This window comes from Myotis nattereri, assembly GCF_964212035.1.
Source record: "Myotis nattereri genome assembly, chromosome: 15".
Classification (NCBI taxonomy): Eukaryota; Metazoa; Chordata; class Mammalia; order Chiroptera; family Vespertilionidae; genus Myotis; species Myotis nattereri.
This window is the reverse complement of record NC_138090.1, coordinates 53989590-54017216: the sequence shown is the minus strand read 5'-3', so window position 1 is coordinate 54017216 and position 27627 is coordinate 53989590. Positions and strand designations below refer to the sequence as shown.

At 42.1% G+C, this 27627-nt stretch overlaps 1 protein-coding gene across 3 annotated transcripts in view; it reads left to right on the top strand.

Moving 5' to 3' along the window:
* The window catches only part of LOC308530466 (zinc finger protein 519-like), a 58456-nt gene extending 33067 nt beyond the window's left edge, over positions 1-25389 (top strand). For 2 of the 3 annotated variants that reach the window (XM_081107135.1, XM_081107136.1), the window contains exons 6-7: positions 1267-1913; positions 1995-2205. The gene's annotated coding sequence lies outside the window, so the exon portion shown is untranslated. Of the gene's footprint in view, positions 1-1266; positions 1914-1994; positions 2206-14985; positions 15074-17496; positions 17624-23866; positions 23941-25051 lie in introns of those variants that run through there. The other variant, XR_013996855.1, reaches the window with a different exon arrangement.
* Positions 25390-27627: the final 2238 nt, after the last annotated feature.

The window sequence follows — 27627 nt, the reverse complement described above, 5'->3', positions numbered from 1 at the left end:
CTTCCTGTTCGCTTCAGCTACCTGACTGCCAACTGCCATCTTGGTTGGCAATTAATTTGCATATCACCCTGATTAGCCAATGGGAAGCATGTTGGAAGTACAGTTAATTACCATGTTTGTCTATTATTAGATAGGATTATCATTATCACTTTTAAATATATTTTTATTGAATTCAGAGAGGAAGGGAGAGAGATGGAAACATCAGTGATGAGAAGGAATCATTGATTGGATGCCTCCTATATGCCCCCACTGAGGATGGACCTCGCAACCTGAGCATGTGCTCTTGACTAGAAACAAACCCAGGTCCCTTCAGTCTGCTTGCCACTGCTCTATTCACTGACCAAACCAGCTAGTGCTTTTATTATTATTTTTTATTCAAAATACATTTTTTTGGAGGCAGGGAGATGAAGAGAGATAGGCAAATATCCTTGATGAGAGAGAATGATTGAATGGCTGCCTCCTGCATTCCTCACACTGGGGACTGATTCTGAACTTGAGGCTTGTGCCCTGATGGGGAATGGAACCAACCATCTGGTTCAAACATCAAGACTCATCCATTGAACCATGCTGGCTCAGCAATTTGGCAATCTTTTTTTGCTTGTTGTTAATATATTTTATTGATTTTTTTTACAGAGAGGAAGGGAGAGGGATAGAGAGTTAGAAACAGTAACGAGAGGGAAACATCTGTCAGCTGCCTCCTGCACAACCCCAACTGAGGATGTGCCCAGAAGCAAGGTACATGCCCTTGAACAGAATTGAACCTGGGACCCTTCAGTCCGCAGGCCAACACTCTGTACACTGAGCCAAACATATTAGGGCTAGCAATTGTTTAAACAAGGATTCATTCTTCTTCCTCTGACAATTATTTTTTTGTATTTAATTTTATCTATAATTTTAATAAATTAGGAGAGCTTTTGTGTAAAACCATCTTGGTTTAATGAGTATCACAAAATGGTTCTTATGGAACAAGTACAGTGGGGCCTTGACTTCTGAGTGTCCCGACTAACGAGTTTTTTTGAGATACGAGCCGTCTCTTGGCCAATTTTTTGCTTTGAGTTGCAAGCTCAAAAGAATTTGGGTTACGAGCCAGCTTCAGATACCCCACCGCTAGTTGGCGCAGCCAACATCACAGTGATTTGACATTCGAGTAATCTGAGTTATGAGCTCCATCACGGAACGAATTAAACTCATTAGTCAAGGCCCCACTGTATACATGTTTAATGAAATTATGTCAGTAAAGGTCTTTCCATCTCCCATTACTACCAGAGTACACATAATGGAGACAGAAGTTATCAATGGAATGAAAATTGGAAAAAATTTAAGCAAGAGTCATATCTTAATCATCAGAGAAGCGAGTTTGCAGAGGAGCATTATAAAAGTGGAAGAGTCTGTTACCCAAGGTGCAATCACAAAATATGTGAGGTTATTCCTATTGTAGAGATGATACACAAAGGAAATAAATGTGTCCAGTCTTTTCAACTGTCTTCAAATTACGCTGAACAAGAGAATATTCATCCTGGGGAGAAAGCTGACAAAATGGAATCCTCGTGGTATAATTTCCAGTCAAATATTCAAGACAAATAAAGTGGAAAAAATCTTATAAATGTAGAGTATGTGGTAAAGGATTCCTTCATGCCTCAAACCTGAATCAACATCAGAAAATTCATAAGGAAGAGAAACATTACAAATGTAGAGAATGTGGCAAAGCCTTTCGCAATTCCTCCACTCTTAATAAACATCAGAGAATTCATCCAGGAGAGAAACTTTATAAATGTAGAGAATGTGGTAAAAGATTCCTTCACGCCTCAAACCTGAATCGACATCGTCAAATTCATAATGGAGAGAAACATTACAAATGTAGAGAATGTGGTAAAGCCTTTAGACGGTTCTCACACCTTACTACGCATCAGAGAGTTCATACTGGAGAGAAGCCTTATAAATATAGAGAATGTGGCAAAGCCTTTAGCGATTCCTCCTCCCTTAATAAACATCAGAGAGTTCATACTGGAGAGAAGCCTTATAAATGTAGAGAATGTGGCAAAGCCTTTGTGTCGACTAAACAATTGGTGCATAGCTCTTGCCCTTGCCAGGGCTCAAGGTTCACCAGCGTTCCGGGCTCCTTGTTTATACTTCTCTGATAGCGAAGACAATGTGTAGCTTCCAACATCTCCCCCATTTCTTTCCCTTAATAAATCTTGAAAAGTGAATGCCGCCTGAAGGGTCTGAGTCCTTTTCAGACTCTTCATTTCTCATCTGCAGACTAGAAATAAACATATGAGAACAAATGAGACAAGCAGAAGTGGTTATGCTGAGAGGCAAATGTAAGGAGATCCAGTGGAAGGGGTTAAATTCTTTCATGTCATTTTTTAATTGTTGCCAGGCATCTAAGGAATTAGTTTGTAAGTTTGCCTGGGATAATTGTACAATATGTTGTTGTAATTCTAAAATATCAAGGGTTGTGTTATCTTTACTCCCAAGCACCAAGAATATAATTTTTTATTGATTCCCAAGGGTGCAAGGTGCTATGTTAGCGAATGGGGTAACACAAATCTGGGAAAAATTATAATGACAATGCAAGGATATTCTTTGCTCTAGGCCAGTGATGGTGAACCTTTTGAGCTCAGCGTGTCAGCATTTTGAAAAAACCCTAACTTAACTCTGGTGCTGTGTCACATATAGAAATTTCTTGATATTTGCAACCATAGTAAAACAAAGACATATTTTTTATATCTATTTTATATATTTAAATGCCATTTAACAAAGAAAAATCAACCCAAAAAATGAGTTTGCATGTCACCTCTGACACGCGTGTCATACGTTCACCATCAATGCTCTACGGGCTGTGGATTTTATCACCCATCTGCAAGATGGTAGGCTTTAATGTCAACAATTCAATCTCAAACTGGCTGTCAATTCTTTTTTGTATAGACAAGGTCTTAGTTACACTTTCCTTGACTTGTACAAACTGAGAAGTTTGAACTGTTTGTACCATGGATGAAGCAGCGATGCCCACAGAAATGAGTGACGTTACGAGGGCAAAGATTCCTGCCATTTACATTCCAAAAAATCTTTTTTGTCTTCTTAAGGTTTTTACCAGATCATATAACACTTGTTCGGTTTGATGAGATTCCCAAGGCTCAGTTAGGTTAGTAGGAACCCAACTGAAAGCCAGTTTTAAAATCATGAGGGAATCCTTTTGGAATGTAGAATTAATACAATGGGACAGTGTGCGGCTTGTGCATGACTCCTTATACAGATGGCTTGTAACATAGAGGCGCATCTGGTTGGGGCCTGCGAGGAGTACAAACGGATAAAACACACAGGCGGTGGCAAATACTGTCTTATTGGGAGTTCTCCATAAGGTACGAATGGAATTACCTGAGCTATAATTAAAACTATACCATTTAATAGGTGCAAGTGCAGCAGCTAATTCCCATTGCGTATTTTGTAGGGGCCCATTGTCATCTTGTAATTGAGATCGAACAAATCCTCCTCCATGCCATGAAATGCAGTGATTAGCCTCAACCTATAGATAGGATGCGTTCCCCTTCCATTTTAGGGTGCGATTGTTACTATACGCAGACCCGTAGGGGCTCCAGTCCCCAAAGGAATAACTGTTATTAAGTTTGTTGGTGGTAGGGTAATCACTGTAACAGTCTTGCCAATTAATGTCTTCCTCATTTGGGTGCCATTCATAAGACTTCTTACATAATGGCTTGGGGGGTGGGTCTTAGTACAGTTACATTTCTGCACCTCTCCCCGGAGCAAGTAATGATAGTAGAAGTATTTGGGCTTTTGCCTCCCCTTCCTTTGGTGTCCGTGCTTGCCCGAAGCCTCTCTTTAATTTTACACACCAAGGAGCAGTGGTTTGATTCTGTGTCATACAAAAGGAAGCTGGGTGGCGACACCCGTATAATTATACTTTGCCCATATACTTCCTTGCCTCACCCATGGTCCTCCTGGATGACCAAGGCGATTGGTATGATTGGTGACTACATTAGGTGGGGGATCAGTCCCCGTAAGGGGTCTTACCCATGGTGGGTCAGGAACATAAGTCCAAAATACCACCCCATCTGCCCCTGGTAGTATTACCGCACAGCTGATTACTGCTAGCATGGCGAGAAAGATGTTCTCAGGCGTTCCTGGGGTTCTGGTCTCGCTCAGATTTATCTTCAGTGGGTTGCTTGGGGCTTGTTATAGTAATCATTATGGTACTTAATGTTAGGACCTTAGAATGTACGACTTAACGCATGTCACCCTGTGTGGACTGTTATCGTAATGTTAGATATAGGAATGCTGTGTGGGACCCAGGAATGCACCCTTGTAGCTCTGCTTAGTACTGGTAAACAACCTATCTGATGGGAATGCCCAAAGCCTGTACATACCCATAGATTAACAGACCCCGGGTGGAGCCACACATGGCAGCCGCTGATAACACACACACCAACGAAGACCATGTCTACAGAGGGGTATATCACCAGACAGTCTGATGGACCCAGCAGCTCATAGCTCTCCTGTCGCCAGAGCCTGAGGACCTGTGTGTGCTCACGGCTCGGTTCCCAGCACGAAACTCTGCCCAATTAACTGTCGATCAACGAAGGAGCCAGCAGCCAACAGCACCGTCTACCCGTGTGTGTGTGTGTGTGTGTGTGTGTGTGTGTGTGTGTGTGTGTGAGCGAGCATCGCCGGATGGATCCTTCCCAGCGTCTGAGACCCATCAGGAACTGGTAAATAAACCCCCTGTGTGCTTGCATCTAACCTGTTTGTCTGTGTGTAATTTCTCCGGCTCGGCTCCGATTTCGGTGCTGTCTCTGTGAAAATGTCTGACCAGAAGGTATTGGCACAAGCCTCAAGCAGATGGTCCAGACCACCTGTGCATGTCCCACTTAGGAGCAGCACCTATATGGGAACCCCCTGCACCTCGACATAGGTGACGGGCCTTAAATATATAAAAATGGAAGCTTATTTGGGACAGGGCTGCTGTTGTCTGTGCCTGGGGTAGTTGATTGTCTGTGGCTGTATAAGGCATGGCTCCAGGTGCAAGGTTTGCATTAACCTGGCCAGTTCCTCCCTCGGATCCATGTCGAAGTAATATTTCTTGCGGGAATCCACACGGGCTTGGAGAAGTTTTATGGAAATATACAAGCATACCCTCAACCAAATGTTAAGAGGGGATTGGGGCCCTTCCATAACCCAGACTCAGGATATTTCTGTTTAACCGGACCTTTTTCCTGTGGCTTATTCTGACACCAGTGTATTTCTATGGGTGTCTTGCCATCGGCATCACAAGTGAAAAAATTTAAAGTAATTAAGACTTGGTGTAGTCTACTTGCAGGCGATTTCTCCGTATTCCCCCCCTTTTTTTTTTTTTTAAATAATATTAAGAGGCTGTTGGAAATCCTGCAGTGTCCTGAATTTTCAACGTTTTATGAAATTGCTGGAAATGATAGCTTGTGTCATTGAGTCATTTTAATTGAGTAACAAATTTGTCATTTCTTCTATAGAGATTTTAGATAAGGTCTTCACCAATTAATGCCCTTTAATAACTTCTGAAAGTCATTTAAGGTTTTAAGACAATTCTTTTTGTATTTCTATGTTTTAAGGCCTAATATAGACTTTTAATTACAGTTTCTAAGTATCTGAAGGGCATTTCCCTTTATTTCCTCCCAGGGTGATCTTTGAGCTACATTTTAGAGTATCTTTTACACACTTTTTCTTTCTTTTAAACCGAGCAACAAACTTTGTTGCTTCTTGAATTCTGGCCAATGTTGCCATGCATACTTTCCAAGTAAAAGTAGCTTTCTTTTTATTTATGGTGTCTCATTAATAGTGAGATTTAATGGTTGAACAATAATTTTTAGTTTACTTTGTAAATAGTAGCGGAAGAAATTTAAAAATTTCTCCTTTTTAATAAGCTTAAAATTTACTTTTAAATAGCATTGTATATATATAAAGTATATCCATAAAAATTAAGTATATCCATAATTTTTATACTTTCAAAGTAGCCTTCAAACCTTCTGTTTATGTCCTTAAAAAATGTATTTTTACTCTAATATATTTTCTTTCTGTTATTAACTTGTATATACCTTCAACTAAATGCAGAGAACTTTTTCCTCCTTTTCCTTTAAAATGTATGCCCTGCCTTCTTTTTTATTTTTATTTTTTTAAAATATATTTTATTGATTTTTTTACAGGGAGGAAGGAAGAGGGATAGAGAGTTAGAAACATTGATGAGAGAGAAACATCGATCAGCTGCCTCCTGCACACCCCCTACTGGGGATGTGCCTGCAGCCAAGGTACATGCCCTTGGGACCCTTCAGTCCGCAGGCCGACACTCTGTGTCTACTGAGCCAAACCAGTCAGGGCATGCCTTCTATTATTAAAAGTATACAGTATTTAAAGCTAAATTCTCCAATGATAATTAAAAGTAAACAGCTAGCACTTTTTAGATTGACATTTATCAACATACCTTTTGTAATTATTTTAAAACATTAAATTTAAACCGGTTTTTATATTAAAAATTTTGTTCAGACCATAGAATTAATCCTCTTTTTAATGAGACCATATTAAATATTATATTTTAGGTTGAAATTTTACCACACACAGTATATATGAGGACTATAATATATTTTGAACTATTAATATAAGAATTATTTTTCTTGAAAATGAATTTCTAACCTTAACATATTTTGTTATCAAAACTATATAATTTCTCCCAATTTAATTAAATTCTTAGAAGCTTTAAATTTTAGGTGGCAAGTTAAATACTTAGTATTTCTTAAATTAATAATACTTTTACATTTTAAAGGATATATGTCAAATAAAATACAGGGCATTTTCAATTTATAGATTAAATTTTATCCTCTAGATATTTTTTTTAATATATTTTATTGAGTTTTTACAGAGAGGAAGGGAGAGGGATAGAGAGCCAGAAACATCAATGAGAGAGAAACATTGATCAGCTGTCTCCTGCACACCCCCTACTGGGGATGTGCCTGCAACCAAGGTACATGCCCTTGACCGGAATCGAACCCGGGGACCCTTGAGTCCGCAGGCCGACTCTCTATCCACTGAGCCAAACAGGTTCTGGCTAGATTTTTTCTTTATTTCAGGCAAATTTAGATTAATATTTTAGTATCTTGTTATTTTAAAATACCTAGATATCTAATAATTTTTATTATTTAATTCAGCAATGTTCTAAAGTCTTAAGTTACCGAAAGCTTTGGAAAACTACGTTTCTTGCAAAAAGGCAAGGAGAAGGGAATTTTTCAATGGCCACATTTTTCCTTAGAGATAACATGTCAGGTTTCTGTTGCCGCCGCCAGCTGCTCCGCTTTTACAAGGAGAAGAGTGACTGGCCCTTTATCATTAATATATTATCACTGAAAAGCTTTACCACAAATTCTTTATTTTAGTTATTTTTACTATTTAACAACTTTAATATTTCAAAGCCAATTACCATCCAAAGCATTTTCTTTTGGCAAATTTTGTAACAGAGATAACTTACTGACTTTTAGTGGCTTCAATGCTGAAGTATTATTTTTATTTTGTGGAAAAGCAGGAGTACTCCCAAGATTTGGGAGGCAACCGTGGAATGCAGTACATTATTATTCAAGAATTATCATTATTATGGAAACATTAATCCTGTTGTCCAAATATAGCCTGTATATTTTCTTTGTGTTGCGAGCTAAAATTCGGGTTATGAGCCAGCTTCAGATACCCCACCGGTAGTTGGCGCAGCGAAGGTCACAGTGATTTGACATACGAGTAATTTGAGTTACGAGCTCCATCACGGAACAAATTAAACTCCTAACTCAAGGCCCCACTGTACCATGTTCCACAAGGAGAAACAGTTTGGAGGCAAGTTTTTTCCCTGCTCCTGAGCTTTTTTTTTTTCAACTTTTGACCTACTCTTTCCCAACATTGAAGATCTAATGTATCTTCTTCAGGAAACCAAGGGTATGTTCTACAATAACATGCAAAAACTGTAAGAGAATACCTTCTGACACTTTGATTCCTTTATCCTTAAGCATGCAAACCAAAAGTCTACAATAAAGCTTCTCCCCTTTTGACGAATTCTGCCCCATTAACCTGGCTAAAAAAAGACGTTCCCACACTACTTACAGATCATGACTTCTGCTGTTGGCCGTGGGCTTTGCATGTGGTGAATTTCCCCTTCTTGCTGGTGAAACTTCATTTTTCTGCTGTAGGTGAAATCTCCAGATGTCCCTCATCAAGGCGCCAGATGTGCGAGCCACGTCCCCTGTGGTTCAGGATTTTGGATCTGGAGAATGGACGTGTGCAAATGATAGAGAGGAGATAAATAATAATTTGGAAGTATTGAGGGCCAGGCGGGAAGCCCAACACAAAGGGAAGGACTCCCACTGCTGCCCAGGCCTTTCCAACCTTTAATTCAATTTTGGATACACATATAACCCATAATCAGGCAGGCAATTCTGGTAACAAACAGACTATCTTAAAGGTCAATAAATATTAGTAAAGATTTACTCTGAGACTATTTGGTCAGGAAATTGCTTGAGCCACCATTGTGTCAACTAAACAATCAGTGCATAGCTCTGGCCCTTGCCAGGGCTCAAGGTTCACCAGCATTCAGGGCTCCTTGTTTACCCTTCTCTGATAGTGAAGACAATAGGTACCTTCCAACAACACATAAGATCTTTTTTTTTTTTTCACGTGGTCATTAGGAAAATACATGAAGTGGAAACTCTCCCTTGGGTTAGAGTACATTCTGTCTTCAGTTTGTCCAGAATGCATATTCTTACGTTTGGGTGAAAAGCTCTAAATCAGAGATTTCAATTTTTTTTAATCTCATGGCATATATGAACTAATTACTGAAATTCAGTGGTCTACCAAAATATATATTTTGCTAATCTTCCAAAAAAGTATGGTTTGGATTCATGCACACCACATAGCTATTACTGTGTTCGCTGTTGTCACTTAATTTATTAGACAATCTATGGCTACTGTAATCTGTGTTATTGACTAAAGAGTCAGGTGTTACTTTTAAAAAAAAATCTTGCAGCACACCAATTAGCCTGTGTGACCCTCCGGTTGATAATCACAGCTGTAAACACAAAATTCATCTTTTCTGCTGTTTCATTTAAAACCCCTTTTTCTTTATGGATTTGTCCGGGATACCTATCCATTGATGTGAATGGGAAGTTAAAGTTCCCTACAATGACTCCACTAAATAATTTTTAAAATTCCAATAACTATATACCTATCAAATTTCATTCATAATATAAATGGTTTAACTGCTTCAACCAGAAGACACAGGGTAGCTGAATGGATAGGAGAACAAGACACTTAACATAGGCTGTTTACATGAGACCCATTTCAGATCAAAAGACACAGCATGAAAGTAAAGGGTTGGGGAAAAAGTTATTTCATCTCTACCTTTGGGCCCCAAAGAAACTAACTACTCTGCAAAGAATGTTGCTCTAGTGAGAGCTGTAATCGTGGACGGTGTACATTTAATAGGCATGAGGATAACTGCTCAAAGTTAGCTGACCCATGGGGAAGCGCTGGCTTTGAGTGAAGTCAGCACATACACAGTTTTTCAATGCCCAGAGTTATGGAAGGAGCTGGAGCAAGTCAGAGCAGGCCTGCTGGGAATCTCAGGTAAAGCTGTCCCTCTTTTATGTGAACCACTTAATTGATGGCTTTACAGTCTCTTTATAGAATTTGGAAATCCAATACAGGACAAAACTCTGCCCTTGAGGGGTAAAAAGTGATTTTGTGGAAATGAAAATTTTTAAATACCAGGGAGGCAATACTAATGTCAGAGAAAACATAGAATTTGAAAGAGAGGACCTAATAATGGAGGGATAATTCTTGATAATTAAGGGATCAACTTATGAAGAGGATAAAACCCTTGTAAACATTTATGGGTGCAAAGGAGGAGGACCTGAGTGTATAAAGAAAATATTGGTGGATATGAAGGCAGAGATTGATCTTTCCCATCTGGGATCTTTGTATTTTGGTTGGTGATTTGTAGGACTTGGGGAAATAAAAATACTAGATACTTCAAGATCTGTGACTTAAAATCACTTTTTCTCATCTGATAGACGGTATTTTCCCCGATTTCCTAGAGTCTTCGAATGCACAGAGCATTTCATTTTGATGCTCACTAATTTATTTAAGCTTTCTCTGTTTTTGTGTTGCTGTCATCTCAAACTATTGTAAAATCTGAGGTCATGAAGATTTAAGCCTATGTTTTTTATTTCAGAGTTCTTTTTGAAATAAATATATTTTATTGATTTTTTTTTTACAGAGAGGAAGGGAGAGGGATACAGAGTTAGAAACATAAATGAGAGCGAAACATCGATCAGCTGCCTCCTGCACACCCCCTATCAAGGAAGTGCCCCTGATTGGAATCCAACTCAGGATCCTTCACTCCACAGGCCAGCGCCCTATCCACAGAGCAAAACCGATCAGGGCTCAGAGTTCTTTTTTTTTTTTTTTTTTTTTAAATATATTTTATTGATTTTTTACAGAGAGGAAGGGAGAGAGATAGAGAGTTAGAAATATCGATGAGAGAGAAACATCGATCAGCTGCCTCCTGCACATCTCCCACTGGGGATATGCCCGCAACCCAGGTACATGCCCTTGACCGGAATCGAACCTGGGACCTTTCAGTCCGCAGGCTGATGCTCTATCCACTGAGCCAAACCGGTTTCGGCTGGGCTCAGAGTTCTTACATTTAGCTCACAAATGCCTTCTCTGTCTTGGATAAATTATAACCATTTTTATTGCAGTCACCTGCTCAATGACAGTCCCTAGGTGATCACCAAGGTTTTTTGAGAAAATGAGGTGCAGAGAATAACAAATGATTACTGTTCAAAAATCACATTCATGATATATTTGAACAGTAATTATGTAATTTAAAAGCCCTCTCTTAACCTTAGTTCTATCTCTGAACTTTCCATTTGGGTGCCTTGTGCCATCAGAGGGCACCTGGCCCTTTCCTCCCTTTAAAGAAGTAAAAGAAACGCCCTCCCTCTGCTCCTGTCTCTTCTCTCCCTTGTGAATCCTTTCGCAGCCGCGTCCCCAGCCAGAACCCTGACAATGACGTGGGAAACTCCCCCAGGAAGGGCTGTCCCTGTGGGAGGAGGTGCGGGGACCCGGGGCTGCCCCCACGCTTCTGCCCCGCCCTCCCTCCCTCTGTGCCTGCACAGGCCTGGCCGCCGGGCTCGGCCCCGCCCCCATCGCGGAGCCGCTCAGCTCAGGCTCTAGCCCCGCCCACCCCGCAGGGAGGCGCATGCGCAGTTCCTTGCAGACGGAAGCGGCCGTGGAGGGGAAGGTGGCGGTTACCCCTGAGGAGGGTGTTTGTCTTTAAAGCTGACGCTCCCGTCCCCCTCCCCGCAGGGAAGGCTGAGGCCGCTGCCGGCGCTGAAGTCCCTGTTGGGGTCCCCGCCCCGGAGCCTCTCTCAGCGGTGAGTCCGCGTCCCGGGAGGCTGCGCGGTGCGGGCGCCACGTGCCTTTGGGAGGAAACGGAGGCCCGGCCCGGGGTCTCTCCGCCTGTGGCTGTGGCCACCGCCTGCCGCGCGGTTTTCCCGCTGAAAACCGTTCCCGGGGCCGCCGGTCCTCCCCGCGGGGCTGAGAGTCTGGGTCAGGGGCTTCCCGCCCTTTGCGCCCCTCCCCCCGCCCGGCGCGTCCGCCCGAAGAGCCCGGATGGCTCCCGGCCTGGGGGTCTGACCCCCTCCCTCCTAGGCCCACCCCCATTTAATAAGGGGTCTGCCTGCCCGGGGAGCACAGTGTCCATGGGGGGGCTCAGGGGGAAGGACGCGGTGTCCCCCGAAAGTTGAGCTGCCCGCAGGGAGAGGCTTTGTGGGCGCGGTGACTGCGGGGGGCGGGGGCCCAGGCTGGGGGGTCAGGAGAGGGAGTGAGAGACAGACACGTGGGCGGGAGGAAGGGCAGCGACGGGTCCACAGAGAGGGGCCCATAGGGGTGTGGGGGGGGGGGACTGGACGGCGGCGGTAGGAGTGAGGGGGTCACTCGGGAAAGTGGCCTGAGGAGGAAGGAAGTGGAGACACAGGGAGGAGGGGGAGCCCAGAGAGAGGAAGGGGGGCTGAGGGGGAGCGGGTCCTGGGGAGCAGAAGTGGGGGCCGCACAGGAGGAGGCTCTTGAGACGGAGACACTGGTTCAGAGGAGAAGAGTTGGGGAGCGAGTGCAGGGACAGAAAGGGGGGCTCAGGGATGAGGGAGCAGAGGGAGCAGCCCTGAGTCCGCAGCTGTTGGAGCGGACAGACGGGAACAGGCAGCAGAGGGGCCGCGGGCGGGGGGCGGGGAAGACGCAGACGTGTGTGGAGATGGAGCCTCAGAGACCGGGAGAAAGAGCCCCTGAAGGGAAGTAGGTTTCAGGAGTTTCATGGTCCAGGTGTAGGATAGACAGAGAGAAAAGGGGGGAGAGAGAAGGGGCAAGGGGGGCACACAGGAAAGGACCACAGTGGAGAGAAAGGGAGCAGGAGACAGAGACAGATCCATAGACAGAAATACATCGTAGTGGGAGGAGCGGATCCCTGATCTGGGTGAGGAGTGAGCTAATGGGATTTGGATGATTTAGTTTTGTTATATATCAACTTGTAGAGTATGTGTCTATATACAGTGGGGCCTTGACTTTCGAGTGTCCCGACTAACGAGTTTTTCGAGATACGAGCCCTCTTTCGGCCGATTTTTTGGTTTGAATTGAGAGCTAAAATTCGGGTTATGAGCCAGCTTCAGATACCCCGCCGCTTGTTGGCACAGTGAACATCACAGTGAATGCCACAACATCAGCCCAGCATCACGTGTCTAACTCGTTCACTTTAAGATTTGACATACGAGTAATTTCAGTTACGAGCTCCGTCAAGGAACGAATTAAACTCTTAAGTCAAGGCCCCACTGTATGTATGTAAATGTGTGTGTAATATATATATATATATACATATATATATATATTTCACACACACACATTTTTTTAAAAATATATTTTATTGATTTTTTACAGAGAGAAAGGGAGAGAGAGAGTTAGAAACATTGATGAGAGAGAAACATCGATCAGCCGCCTCCTGCACATCTCCTACTGGGGATGTGCCCGCAACCCAGGTACATGCCCTTGACCGGAATTGAACCTGGGGCCTCTCAGTCCGCAGGCCGACGCTCTATCCACGGAGCCAAACCGGTTTCGGCGACACACACATTTTTTGAAATATATTTTTATTGATTTCCTAGAGGCAAGGGGAGGGAAAGAGAGATTAAAAAGTTGCCGAAACCGGTTTGGCTCTGTGGATAGAGCGTCAGCCTGCGGACTGAAAGGTCCCAGGTTTGATTCCGGTCACGGGCATGTACCTGGGTTGCGGGCACATCCCCAGTAGGAGGTGTGCAGGAGGCGGCTGATTGATGTTTCTCTCTCATCGATGTTTCTGATTCTCTATCTCTCTCCCTTCCTCTCTGTAAAAAAATCAATAAAATATATTTTAAAAAAAAAGATGCCTTAAAAAAATAAAATAAAAAGTCAATGACTAGTGACAATCATTGGTCAGCTGTCTCCTGCACACCCCTAACTGGGGATCTAACATGCAACCTGGCTATATGCCCTGACTAGGAATATAACTATGACCTCCTGGTCCATAGGTCCAAGCTCTACCACTGAGTCATGCTGCCTAGGCGTGCCTATATATTTAATTTCACAAATGAATTGTTTCAGTTTTACAGATTTGAATGAGAATGACAAATCTCCAGTTTATAAAGCTTGGGAGTCCTATATAGTAAAGTGGTGATATGCAAATTTACTGTCATGCCCTCACTAGATGGCTATGCCCATGTCATCACAAGATGGTTGCCCCCATGTCTTCACAAGATGGCCGACAGGGGAGGGCAAGTGGGGTTTACCGGGCCTGCAGGGGAGGGAAGTTAGAGGTGACTGGACTGGTAGGGGAGGGAAGTTGGGGGTGATCTGGTTGGCAGGGGAGCAGTGAGGCATCAATCAGGCTGGCAGAGGAGTGGTTAGTGGGTGATCAGGCTGGCAGTCAGAAGTGGTTAGGGGAAATCAGACAGGTAGGTAGGCAAGCTGTTGGGAGGGAGCAGTCCCGATTGTGAGAGGGATGTCCGACTGCCGATTTAGGCCAAATCCCAGGGATCAGGCCTAAACTGGCCGTCGGATATCCCCTGAGGGGTCTCAGATTGGAGAGGTTACAGGCTGGGCTGAGGGATACCCCCACTCCAGTGCACGAATTTCGTGCCCTGGGCCTCTAGTTTTATAATAATTTGCTTCCAATTGCAATCATTATTCACTCAGAGGGGAGAGACTTGTCCTTTGGTTATGGGTCCCTTGTCATTTCCTGGGATTGCAAAGACTAGGTGACCTTGCATGTGTCACCATCTGATGCTTTTTCTAGGAATGTTAGAATCCTTAGCTTTGTTGCTGTGGTGTTTTCTGTGTGTGTGTGTTTCTTCAATGGAGAATCCCCACCGCATCATAGTCTGACAATTAATTTATTATTTAAAAACATCCTGAGATAAATCCTCTGGGTCTTCTCAGATCCCCTGAGGAATTTTAAGAAATGCCCTCAGGGCACTCTCCCCTGTAGAGTTGGTTAGCAGCTCTAGGTGTGGAATCATTGGTTACTGAGGTGCACCAGGTGATGGAAGGTGAGGGCAGGGATTAGCAGGTTTGCAGGATTCCTTCCTGAGAGTGAGGAGCAGAGTTTGTTCAGGGGAGGGAAGGGGGTGCTCTGTTTGGTTTGGGGGGTCAGGACAACAGCTCATGTTTTCATTTCTGTAGGAGTTTGTGGATGTCTTTGGGTGGAGAAACACATGATGGTGGAAAAACCCACCTCACAGTGTGGTCTCCATATAGGAGCTCATTGTTCCTGATTCTCTCCTATGACAGTGGTCAGGAGGGGGTGTCCTTTTCTGCATTTTAAGGTCCTTCTGACTGTGAATGAGATGAGATGATTAAGAGGCTGTGCTTCCTTCTTTGAAGGCACATTCTGTGACTCAACATAGTGTCACCTGAGAAAACAACCCAGACCCCGATCAGGACCAGGACCAAATAAATGGCTTCTTCTCAGGTAAAAGATGTGTCCTATGCCTGAAGTTATGTTTGCTTTTCTCTAACAGCTGGTGATTAATTTCTCTACTGCTGATGTTCTTGCCTTTGCAGGTTGTTTTTCTTTCCTTATTTCATTACTTTATTCATCACTAGAGGCCTGGTGCACGAAATTCATGGAAGGGTTTAGAAGGTCCTTCAGCCCGTCCTGCACTCTCGCACACTCCGGGACCCCTCGGGCAATGTCCAAAAACCGGCAGTTGGACATCCCTCTTGTAATCCGGGATGCTGCTTGCCCGGTGACTATACTTTTCATCCAGGTGAAAGGCATCTTGCTGTTATATGGGCAGCTACATTTTTATGCCCTGATTATAAAAAGTATATAACATGATCCTTCTGAGGTAGTAGTACTATTTTCCTCATCATTATGGGTAGAAAAACTGAAGCAGAGAGAAGTAATTTGCTTTGTCCCACAGTTATAAGTTACTAGGGGCCCGGTGCACAAAAAGTTGTGCACTGGTGGGGGGTGTCCCTCAGACCTGCCTGTGCCCTCTCGCAGTCAGGGACCCCTCGGGGGTGACCACTTGCTGGCTTAGGCCTGGTCCCCGGGGGGGATTGGACCTAAGATGGCAATCAGACATCCCTCTGGCAGCCGGGCAGCCCTCGGGGGATGTCCACTTGCCAGTGGGGAGCAGACCTATGCTGCAGTCGGACATCCTTAGCGCTCGTGAGGAGGCAGGAGACGCTCCTACCACCACCGCTGTACTGGCAGCCATCATCCTGGCTTGTGGCTGAGCAGAGCTCCTCCCATGTGAGAGTGCCCTAACCACCAGAGGGCAGCTCCTCCATTGAGTGTCTGCCCCCTGGTGGTCAGTGTGTGTCATAGTGACCAGTCATTCCCAGTCTTTCTGCTGTCAGGGTCAGTTTGCATATTATCCTTTTGCTATATAGGATAGAGGCTTGGTGCACGGGTAGGGGCCGCCCGGTTTGCCCTGAAGGGTGTCCCGGATCAGGGTGGGGGTCCCGCTTGGGTGCCTGACCAGCCTGGATGAGGGGCTGATGGCTGTTTGCAGCTGGTCACATCCCCTTCAGGGTGGGGGTCCCCACTGGGGTGCCTGGCCAGTCTGGGTGAGGAGCTGAGGGCCGTTTTCAGGCTGACGGGTGACTGAAGCTCCCAACCTCTCCTTTTTTTGTTTTATTTTATTTTTATTTTTATTTTTATTTTTTTAAAAATATATTTTATTGATTTTTTACAGAGAGGAAGGGAGAGAGATAGAGAGTTAGAAACATCGATGAGAGAGGAACATCGATCAGCTGCCTCCTGCACATCTCCCACTGGGGATGTGCCCGCAGCCCAGGTACATGCCCCTGACCGGAATTGAACCTGGGACCTTTCAGTCCGCAGGCCGACGCTCTATCTACTGAGCCAAACTTGTTTCAGCTTTGTTTTATTTTTTATAATCTGGGATTTATTTACCTTCTATGGCTGTCACTGGAGCTGAGAGCCGGCTTTAGCTCTAAAGCCAGCTCCAGCTTGAGGCCTCTGCTGCTGAAAGCAGGTATCTGGGGTTTGTTTGGCTTCTGTAATCAAATCACTGTTTCAGCTCCAGCTCTGAGGCCCAGGGGGCAGAAAGCAGGTATCTAGGGTTTGTTTAGCTTCTATAATTGTAACATTGTTTCTTAGAGTGCAGCTCAGAGCCTGGCAGGGGCAGGCGGAGAATCTTGGCTTCCTCCATCACTGGAGCAAGCAAGCCTCCTGTTCACTTCAGCTGCCTGGCTGCCTGCCTCCCTCTTGGTTGGCAGTTAATTTGCATATCACCCTGATTAGCCAATGGGAAGCGTGTCAGAGGTACAGTTAATTACCATCTTTGTCTAGTATTAGATAGGATGAGAATCAGAATTGAGCACAAAATCTGTAAGCTAGAGTCCAGGCATGTCATCGCTGCATCATCCTGGGGGGGAGAGGGAGGGGGAGGGGGAGGGGGAAGACTAATTTTTTATTAATTTCAGAGAGGGAGAGGTAGAGAGAGATAGAAACATCAATGATAAGAGGGAATCATTGATTGGCTGCCTCCTACACACCCCACACTGGGGATTGAGTTCGCATCCTGGTCGTGTGTCCAGATCAGGAATCAAACCAGAGACCTTTTGGTGCTTGGGTTAGCAGGCAACACTGAACCAAATGTGCTGAACCAGGCAGAATAATCTTGTTCTAAGATTACTCATAGTAAATTTCCTGAAACATTAATCTGTACCGCGGATTTGTGGGCATGTGTCATCCTCATGTGTCAGTGTTAGAAAACACATCAGAGAATGTTACTGGTCAAAGTGATCTATTAAATCAGGATACTCCCCTAGGTCCAAACCTCTTCTCCTGACACTGTTTTCATGTTGGGTGACATTAACTCTTTTAGTGACCTCTTGGTAAATGTGTTTTTCTTTCAGGAACCATTGACCTTTAGGGATGTGGCCATAGATTTCTCTCAGGAGGAGTGGGAATGCCTGGACCCAGCTCAGCAGAAATTGTTCGTGGATGTGATGTCAGAGAACTACAGCAACTTGGCCTTCCTGGGTAAGGCTGACTCTTTCCCAAGTTCCTACTCCACCCGCAGTGTTTGCTTTCCTTTATTATTCTAATATCTCTAGGAGCTTTTGCTTTCTTTGTTAGATTCTAGCTCTCAAGGAACAAATTGGGCCCTAGCTGGTTTGGTTCAGTGGATAGAGCGCCTGCCTGCAGATTGAGAGGTCCCAGGTTCCATTCTGTTCAAGGGCAAATATGAGGATGCAGGCTTGCTCCCCAGTAGAGGGCGTGCAGGAGGCAGCCGATCAATGATTCTCTCTCATCATTGATGTTTCTATCTGTCCCTCTCCCTTCTTCTCTGAAAGTAACAAAAATATATATTTTTTAAATAGGGGAACAAATCGGGGGGTCCTTGCGATAGAAAAGAATCGCTTTGTGATGTATGTGAATTAGGAACTCAGTGTTTGTACACTTTCCATGTTATATACACTAATTAAGTTACTAACAGAAAATAGGATTCCTCTGGTTTAGGGTTCTCTGCGCTTCCTGGACTTGTAAGTCTATTTCTTTCATCAGGTAGGAGAAGTTTTCTGTCATTATTTCTTGAAATAGGTTTTCAATATCTTGCTCTCTTCTTCTGGCACCTCCATAATTCGGCTGTTAGTACACTTGAAGTTGTCCCAAAGGCTCCTTACACTGTCTTCATAATTTTGGATTCTTTTTTCTTGTTGCTTTTCCGTTTGGGTGTTTTTTGCTTCTTCATATTTCAAATCTTTGATTTGATTCTTGGGATCCTCTAGTGTGCTGTTGAACCTCTGTATATTATTCTTTATTTCAGTCAGTGTATGCTTAATTTCTGATTGGTCCTTTTTCATATCTCCGAGGGTCTCACTAAATTTCTCAGGGGTTTCTACAAGATTCTTGAGTAGCCTTATAACCATGGTTTTGAACTCTATATCCAGTAGTTTGCTTTCTTCCATTTGTTTCGTTTGTGACTTGTTTCTTTGTTTCCGCATTTTGGCTGCTTCCCTGTGTTTGTTTCTATGTACTGGCTAGCTGGTAAGCCTCCTTGAGTTGATAGAGTGGCCTTGTGTGGTAAGTGTCATATAGGGCCCAGTGGCTCAGCCTCCCCAGTCACCTGAGGTGGACGCTCTTGGTGCACCCCTTTGTGGGCTGTTTGCACAGTCCTGTTGTAGTTAACCCTTGATTGCTGTTGGTATCACTGGGAGGAGTTGACCTTTAGCCCAACTAGCTGTGATGACCTGCTGTGTCTACACTGGAAAATCTGTTGTGCAGGAGATATCCTTATGGGGCAGGACTTGTTTCAGTGTGGCTTTGATACTCACTGAGTCTGCCCTTTGAATATTTCTCTTATGGATGTGAAGAGTTGTAATCCGGTATGGTCTCATTCTGACCACTGGGTACACTGGCTCTTCGATGTCCAAGGAGGTGTAAGTTCAGCCACTGTCTGGGGCCGCCCAGCAGGAGCTACAGAGGCATCTGCAGATTCCTCCTCTTTGTATGAGGTTTTGAAATGCCCATACGAGGCCCAGCTGTGAAGCAAGGCAGGCTGCTGCTGCCGGGCCTTGGGCCTTCTTTTGGAAGCTCTGGGGCTCTCTGACCTAGCTGTGGTTTCTTTTGGTATGCCAATCTTATTTTTTTGTAGTCTCATTTCTTTATTTTTAAACTTCTTTGTTATGCCTAGGAAGATATATGCAAACCACTATTTTTAAGAGTGATGGTGAAGTTCATTGACAATGTTTTCTTTCATTGTTTTCATGGTTTTAGGTCTTATATTTTAGTTGTTAATCAGTGCTGAGTACATTTTGGTTCATGGCCTATGAACGGGACCTAGTTTTATTATTTTTGCATGTATCTGTTCCATTTTTGTTTCCCTACTTGGTGAAGAATGTGTCTTTATCTATTGTTTGTTCTGGCCTGTTATCTTGTATATTAGTTAATTATACAGCTTTGGACATTTTAAAATTGTTTTACTTATTTTTTCATATTGATTTTTAAAAGGTCTTTGTATAATTGACTACTTATCAGGTAATATGCTTTGTAGAATTTTTTTTTTCCCATTTCACAGCTTGTATTTTTTTTTCCATTTTTTGTTGTCTTTTTTCTTTCACAGCTTGTATTTTTAATGCACTGACAATTTGCTTTAATGTGAAGTTATTTTTATATGGTTTGTAATGCCTTTTGACTACTTTTTTTTGTTTACCTTTCCATTCAGTGATACAATATAAAATCAGATGTCATAAGAACTTTTTATATGCCTTAGCCAGATTGGCTTAGTGCAGCAGTTCTCAACCTGTGGGTCACGACCACTTTGGGGGTCGAACGACCCTTTCACAGGGGTCACCTAAATACATCCTGCATATCAGGTATTTACATTACGATTCATAACAGTAAAATTACAGTTATGAAGTAGCAACAAAAATGATTTTATGGTTGGGGGTCACCACAACATGAGAACCTGTATTAAAGGGTCATGGCATTAGGAAGGTTGAGAACCACTGGCTTAGTGGATAGAGTGTCGGCCTGTGGACAAAGGGTCCCAGGTTCAATTCCAATGAAGGGCACAAGACCAGGATGCAGGCTCCGATCCCCAGTAGGGGCAATGCACGAGGCAACCAATCAGTGACTCTCTTTTTATGTTTCTCTCTCTCTCCCTCTCCCTTCCTCTCTGAAATCAATAAAAATGTATTTAAAAAAAACAAAAACTTTTCTATAACTTTTCTTTTAGTAGATTGAATTATTACTAGCTTTATGTTTCAAATTTTCCACATTCTTTGACACATAGACATCTAAGTATCTCAACACTATTTGTACATGTGAGTATGTCCGTTAGGCTTTTTATTCTACAGTGCTTCTTTTTTGTAGGTGTGGTTAAACCTCACATGAGAACATGTATCTGTTTTTTTCATTGCTTTTCAGAGAGAGTGCAAGGGTGGGAGCAAGGACCGGGAGAGAGAAGGAAACATCGATGTGAGAGAGACACATTGACTGGCCCCCTTCTGTTCCCACTTCAACCCAGGTGGGGTGGGAATTTGGAACCGAGGTATATGCCCTTGAACGGGCATTCAACCCACCACCCTGAAATACACAGGATGATGCTCCAACCCTGAGCCACACTGGCCAGGGCCTGCTGTGTGCCTTTATTTACCTGTGTCTTAATGTGTATATTATACTTTTTGATAACACCAGTTATGAAATATATTTTAAATCAGGAAGCATGATGCCTTTAAGGTTATACTGTCTCTCCCAAGTTTGTTTTGGTTCCCTGGTGTCCGGTGTCATTTCATATCAATTTCAGGATGAGGTTTGCTAATTTAGTGAAAAGTGTCATTGGAAAGTGGATAGTGACTGCTTTGAATGTTAATGTCAACCTTGGGTACTCGTGACAGCTTATACTGTTAGCATTGCAGTTTCAGATCATTGCATGTGTAGTTAAATTATGCTGTTATTCATGTAAACACATACTTAATTTGTTATTTTGTATTAATTTCTGTTACCTTACAGCCCTGGTTCTCAACCTGTGGCTCGCGACCCCTTTGGGGGTCAAACGACCCTTTCACAGTGGTCGCCTAAGACCGTCGGAAAACACATATATAATTACATATTGTTTTTGTGATTAATCACTATGCTTTAATTATGTTCAATTTGTAACAATGAAATTGGGGGTCACCACAGCATGAGGAACGGTATTAAAGGGTCGCGACATAAGGAAGGTTGAGATCCACTGCCTTACAGGAACACTGCTAACTTCATTGGGTGGTTTTATATATCATGTTTTAGGAAATCATGTATATCTGTATTTATAGAAATGTGGAGTCTGTGATTTACAATACAGAATTCTGTCACCTGTTAACAGATTTTATTTTCTATTTTGATTGTGATCATGGGAACTACTTAAAATATCTTAAGGGTATAACAATGTACCTTAAACTCATGGTGTCAATTGCATACAAATCTCTGCTGGTTGCCATTTCTACCCATGTACCCACATAAGTTGATATCACATTATCTTTTGCATTGTGTCATAGCAGATATTTCAGATTTTATTTATGTTATTCATTTTTTTAATTTTTTTTAAAGACACATTTTTTTATCTCAGAGAAGAGATGGGGAAAGAGATAGAAACATCCATGATGAGAGATAATCATTAAGTGGCTGCCTCCTGCACACCCCTCACTGGGGAACGAGCCCGCAACACAGGCATGTGCCCTGATCAGGAATTAAACTGTGACCTCCTGGTTCATAGGTAGACCCCTAACCACGGAGCCATGCTGCTTGGAATATTCCTTTTATTTTCTAAAGTTTCACAAGAGAATTCAAGGTGATAAGTGTTTCTTTATTAGAACACCACAGATTTTTAAACTTTCCTATATTTTTTCTTATACAAGGAATTTTTATATTTTCATCTCTTCTTGTGTAGAATTTTTAAATTATCTCCAGGAGTATATTTCTTAAGGATTATTTATAGGGCAGATGTAATAATGAGAAGGTCTAATAATGAGATAGTTTTGGAGCTGGAAAAGTTTTCTCCTCTCCATTGTTGATCTGTTTTGTCAGTATTCTTGTTGGATGGTTTTTGTTCACTTAATTCTTCAGTGTTCTACTTCCTGCCCTTTTTAGCCTCCAATCGTATTCTCCTTAGAAACCCCCTAATGATCATAGAGGAGATGTTTTTTTCCTTGAAAAGTTATGTTTTTATATGCTTTTTGGATTGTATTCTGAGATTCATGATATTTTCATTGGGTTTTTTTTTTTATCTGTCCTCAGGTTTATATTGATTCTACTTAGAGTTCATTGAACTGCTTGCATTTGTATTTCACTTTCTCCAATTGTCAGGATCTTAAATGATTAATTTTTTATATAAGCTATCTAATCCTTTTCACGATCCTGTCTTTTTGGTGTCCTCTTGGAGGTTGACTTGTTAGTGTCTTAGGAGTTTCTTAAATTCTCTTCATATTTCCACATGTTTGTTGGCTTTTCTTAATCAAAATTTTAATGAATTAAAATTTTGATGAAATATGTACAAGTTCTTTGATTATTTTATTTTTTAAATATATCCTTATTGATTTCAGAGAGGAGGGGGGAGGGAGGGAGGGAGGGAGGGAGAGAGAGAGAGAGAGAGAGAGAGAGAGAGAGAGAGAGAGAGAGAGAAATATCAGTGAAAAGAGAATCATCAATCAGCTGCCTCCAGCATGATCGGGGAGCGAGCCTTCAACTCAGGCCTGTGCCCTGCCGTGGAACCAAAGTGTGACCACCACCTGGTTCATAGGTGGAAGCTCAAACACTGAGCCACCGCTTTCAGGCAAATTCCTTATGTTCTAAGTTGAACATGTCTTTCGTTATTGATTCTACTGTATTTATTCATTTGGGTATTACATTTTTTAATTTCCCTTTTCGGTGTGTTGTTTGTAAAGTACTCTTTTATTGTATTTTCACTTTGGTTATATAATATTTTGGTGCCATTATAGAGTTGTCTCCCCTCCCCCCCTTTTTGGTTTTAAGATATTTAGTTCCATTCTTTTTCAGGTAATTAATGTATTTCCATTAAAGTGGTGCCCACTTGATTGATTTTATTTTGTGTTTTTGATGGTACACTTTCTTTGTTTCTATGCATGACTTAATATATTTTGTACAGATTCTGGAATTGTAAACAAGCAGGCTTTTGAACATACTTTTTATAGGAGGAAACAAATAATAACCGTCTGTGGAACGAACCAATTCTACTTTCTGTCAACACTGTTTTTAGGATCTGTATTCTTGGTTCGGTTGTCTGTTTAATTTCCCAGTTGAAATGCTCTCTATTTCTTTCTCAGTCCAACGGTATCTTTTCAGGCTTCATATGCATTTTTAGTGCCGCCGTCTTTGTGGTGCTCAAACACTTTCTCATTGTTTCTTTGTATCAGCACTACAGGGCACTCATCGTGTACTGCCATTCTGTTCACACTCTGTGTGACGCACAACAGACACTTGTTGTTCAAGATGCTTCAAAACGGAGATCGTTGCACATTCATTTCCCTCATCTTTCTCTCTCCAGCGAAGAAACTGGGCATTGGAGTGTTTTTGTAATATTGCCATAGTGTGCCAGGAGGTTTAAAGAACGCTTTGTCCCTCTTTGATGTGAGTTTTCCTCACTGAACTTATCTTTAGCTTTGATTGAATTCTTTTCATAATCTTGGAGTACTCCAAAATGTCACTTGGTCAATAAGTGCTGTTAACATCAAAGTGCACTGACCTGGTTGTGGAAACTTAAGAATTTGTGTGCTTTTTTTACAGCTATGTCATCTAAAGATAACCAGGTCCTTATGCCAAAGCCCGGACTACAAGATTTATTACCTGAAATAATAATGGTGAGATGTAAAAGATGTCGCTTTGATAATGTATACTTAAGGAGAGCCTTGGAATTGGAGGAAGAGTGTGATGAGAAGGGAGAATATTAATATAAACAGAACTAATCTGGAACACTTATTCTAATAAAATTCTTGTTATCTAAAGAGGTGTACTATGCATTTGGGAAATCTTCCATTTTAAAGTCAGTTACATTGGCAGATCAGTGTGTTTCTGTACACGAAGAACTTATTATTATGCATTCTTGGAAAGGAAATCTGGAAAGGCTAGGAATTCACATATTCTCTAGTGTAAATATTTATTTGAATTATTGAAAATGTTGGGTGGTATTAAACTTTCATGCAATTATTTCTAAAATGTATAGCTTTATAACGTACCTATTAAATTAAAATGTGCTCAACTGGGCAATCTTTTTATGATTTTTTAAATTAAGAAATATATTTTTATTGATCTTAGAGAGTAAGAGAGAGAAAGGGGGAGGGGAAAACAGCAATGGTGAGAGAGAATCATCCATTGGCTGCCTCCTGCACGCATCCCACTGTGGACTGATCCTGGAACTGGGCATGTGCTCTCAATGGGAACAGAACCATGACGTAATAGTTCATACATTGAAGCTCAACCACTGAGCCATGCTGGCTGTGCAGTTTGGCAGTCTTTTATTTTTATTTTATTTTATTTTTTTAATATATTTTATTGATTTTTTACAGAGAGGAAGGGAGAGAGATAGAGAGTTAGAAACATCGATGAGAGAGAAACATCGATCAGCTGCCTCCTGCACATCTCCCACTGGGGATATGCCCGCAACCCAGGTACATGCCCTTGACCGGAATCGAACCTGGGACCTTTCAGTCCGCAGGCCGACGCTCTATCCACTGAGCCAAACCGGTTTCGGCTGTTTGGCAGTCTTTTAAACAAGGATTCATTCTTCTTCCTCTGTCAATTAATATTTTGTATTTATTTTTTATCTATAAATTCAATAAATTAGGAAAACTTTTTTTTTTACAGCTATCTTGATTTAATGAATATCACAAAATGGTACTTATGGAACGAGTGTACAGGTTTAATGAAATTATAACTCTCACTAAAGATTTTTCTATCTCCGATTATTACCAGAGTACACATAAAGGAGATTGCACTTATCAATGGATTGAACACTGGAAAAATTTTAAGCAAGAGTCTTATCGTAATCATCGGACAAGTGAGCTTGCAGAGGACCATTTTAAAGGTGGAAATGCCTTTGACCAAATGTCCAGTCAGAATATACATCAGGTTATTCCTATTGTGGAGAAGACACACAAAGGAAGTAAATGTGTCCAGTCTTTTCAGCAGTCTTCAAATTACAGTGAACAAGACAATATTCATACTGGGGAAAAGGCTTACAAATGGAATCCTTTTGGTAGAATCTCCAGTCAAGTATTCAATCTAAATAAAATGAAAAAAACCCATAGTGGAGAAAAACCTTATAAATGTAAAGATTCTGGTAAAACATGTAATTGGCTGTCAGGTTGCACTGTAAATCAGGGAATTTATACTGGAGAGAAGCCTTCCAAATGTACAGAATGTGGCAAAGCCTTTAGCCAGTCCTCACACCTTATTTATCCTCAGAAAGATCACACTGGGGAGAAGCCATATAAATGTGGAAAGTGTGGCAAAGCCTTTAGGAATTCCTCATTCCTTACTTATCAGAGAGTTCACATTGGAGAGAAGCCTTATAAATGTAGAGAATGTGGCAAAGCCTTTGGTAGCTCTTCAGTCCTTACAAGACATCAGAAAGTTCATACTGAAGAGAAGCCTTATAAATGTACAGAATGTGGCAAAGCCTTTGGTAGTTCCTCAAACCTTACTACGCATCAGAAAGTTCATACTGGAGAGAAGCCTCATAAATGTACAGAATGTGGCAAAGCCTTTCGTAGTTCCTCAAACCTTACTACGCATCAGAAAGTTCATACTGGAGAGAAGCCTTATAAATGTACAGAATGTGGCAAAGCCTTTGGCAGCTCTTCAGTCCTTACTAAGCATCAGAGAGTTCATACTGGAGAGAAGCCTTATAAATGTAGAGAATGTGGCAAAGCCTTTGGTAGATACTCACACCTTATTACGCATCAGAGAGTTCATACTGGAGAGAAGCCTTATAAATGTGGAAATTGTGGCAAAGTCTTTGGCACGTCCTCATGCCTTATTAGGCATCAGACAGTACATACTAGAGAGAAGCCGTATAAATGTACAGAATGTGGCACAAATTTTGGTAGCTCCTCAGTCCTTACTAATCATCAGAGAGTTCACACTGGAGAGAAGCCTTATAAGTGTAGAGACTGTGGCAAAGCCTTTAGTTGGTCCTCAAACCTTATTTATCATCAGAGAGTTCACACTGGAGAGAAGCCTTATAAGTGTAGAGAATGTGGCAAAGGATTCATTACGGCATCATCCCTTCATTGTCATCAGAGAGTTCATACTGGAGAGAAGCCTTATAAATGTAGAGAATGTGGCAAAGCCTTTAGCAGGTCCTCACACCTTATTTATCATCAGCGAGGTCATACTGGAGACAAGCCATATAAATGTGGAAAGTGTGGCAAAGCCTTTAGGAAATCCTCAGACCTTACATATCATCAGACAATTCACACCGGAGAGAAGCCTTATAAATGTGGAGAATGTGGCAAAGCTTTTGGCAGCTCTTCAGTCCTTACAAAGCATCAGAAAGTTCATACTGGAGAGAAGCCTTATAAATGTAGAGAATGTGGGAAAGCCTTTGGCCGCTCTTCAGTCCTTAGTAAGCATCAGAGAGTTCATACTGGAGAGAAGCCTTATAAATGTAGAGAATGTGGCAAAGCCTTTAGCCAGTCCTCATCTCTTACTAGACATAGGAGAGTTCACACTGGAGAGAAACCTTACAAATGTAGAGAATGTGGCAAAGCTTTCAGTGACTCCTCAAAGCTTAATCGACATCAGAGAGTTCATACTGGAGAGAAGCCTTATAAATGTAGAGAATGTGGCAAAGCCTTTGGCAGCTCTTCAGTCCTTACTAAGCATCAGAGAGTTCACACTGAAGAGAAACCTTAATGAGGTAGAGAATGTGGTAAAGCGTTCAGTGACTCCTCAATGCTTAATCGACATTAGAGAGTTCATATAGCAGAGAAGCCTTATAAATGTAGACAATGTGGCAAAGCATTCACTGACTCCTCAAAGCTTAATCGACATCAGAGAGTTCATACTTGAGAGAAGTCTTACAGATGTGAGGAGTGTTGGAAGTGTTTACCAGGGAGAACTTAGTGAATATCACAGAATTCATACTGGGATGAAGCCGAATGAATGCGCAAAATATAAAAACGCCTTTTTGTGCTGTTTATATATTACTGTACCTGAGAGTCTTCCTACTAAAGAGAGTCCTTACCAACTTTGGAAATGGGCTGGAGCATTTACCCTCAAATCAAAGTTTACCGAGCATCAGAGATTTTATAGTGGAGGAAAGCCTACACTGTAGAAAATGTGAGAAAGCTTTTAATGTGTAGTCAAACTTAGTCAACATTTTAAGAATCATTCTAAAGAGAAACAGAAGTAATGAAAGTATTTGGCCAAAGATTTAACCATAGGTTTAATCTTCATAGAGAATGATAAAATTAGGCCTTATAAATTATGAGGCATATGTCAAAGTGTATGTATCTCATAGAGCATCTGATAACTATTCCTGGATA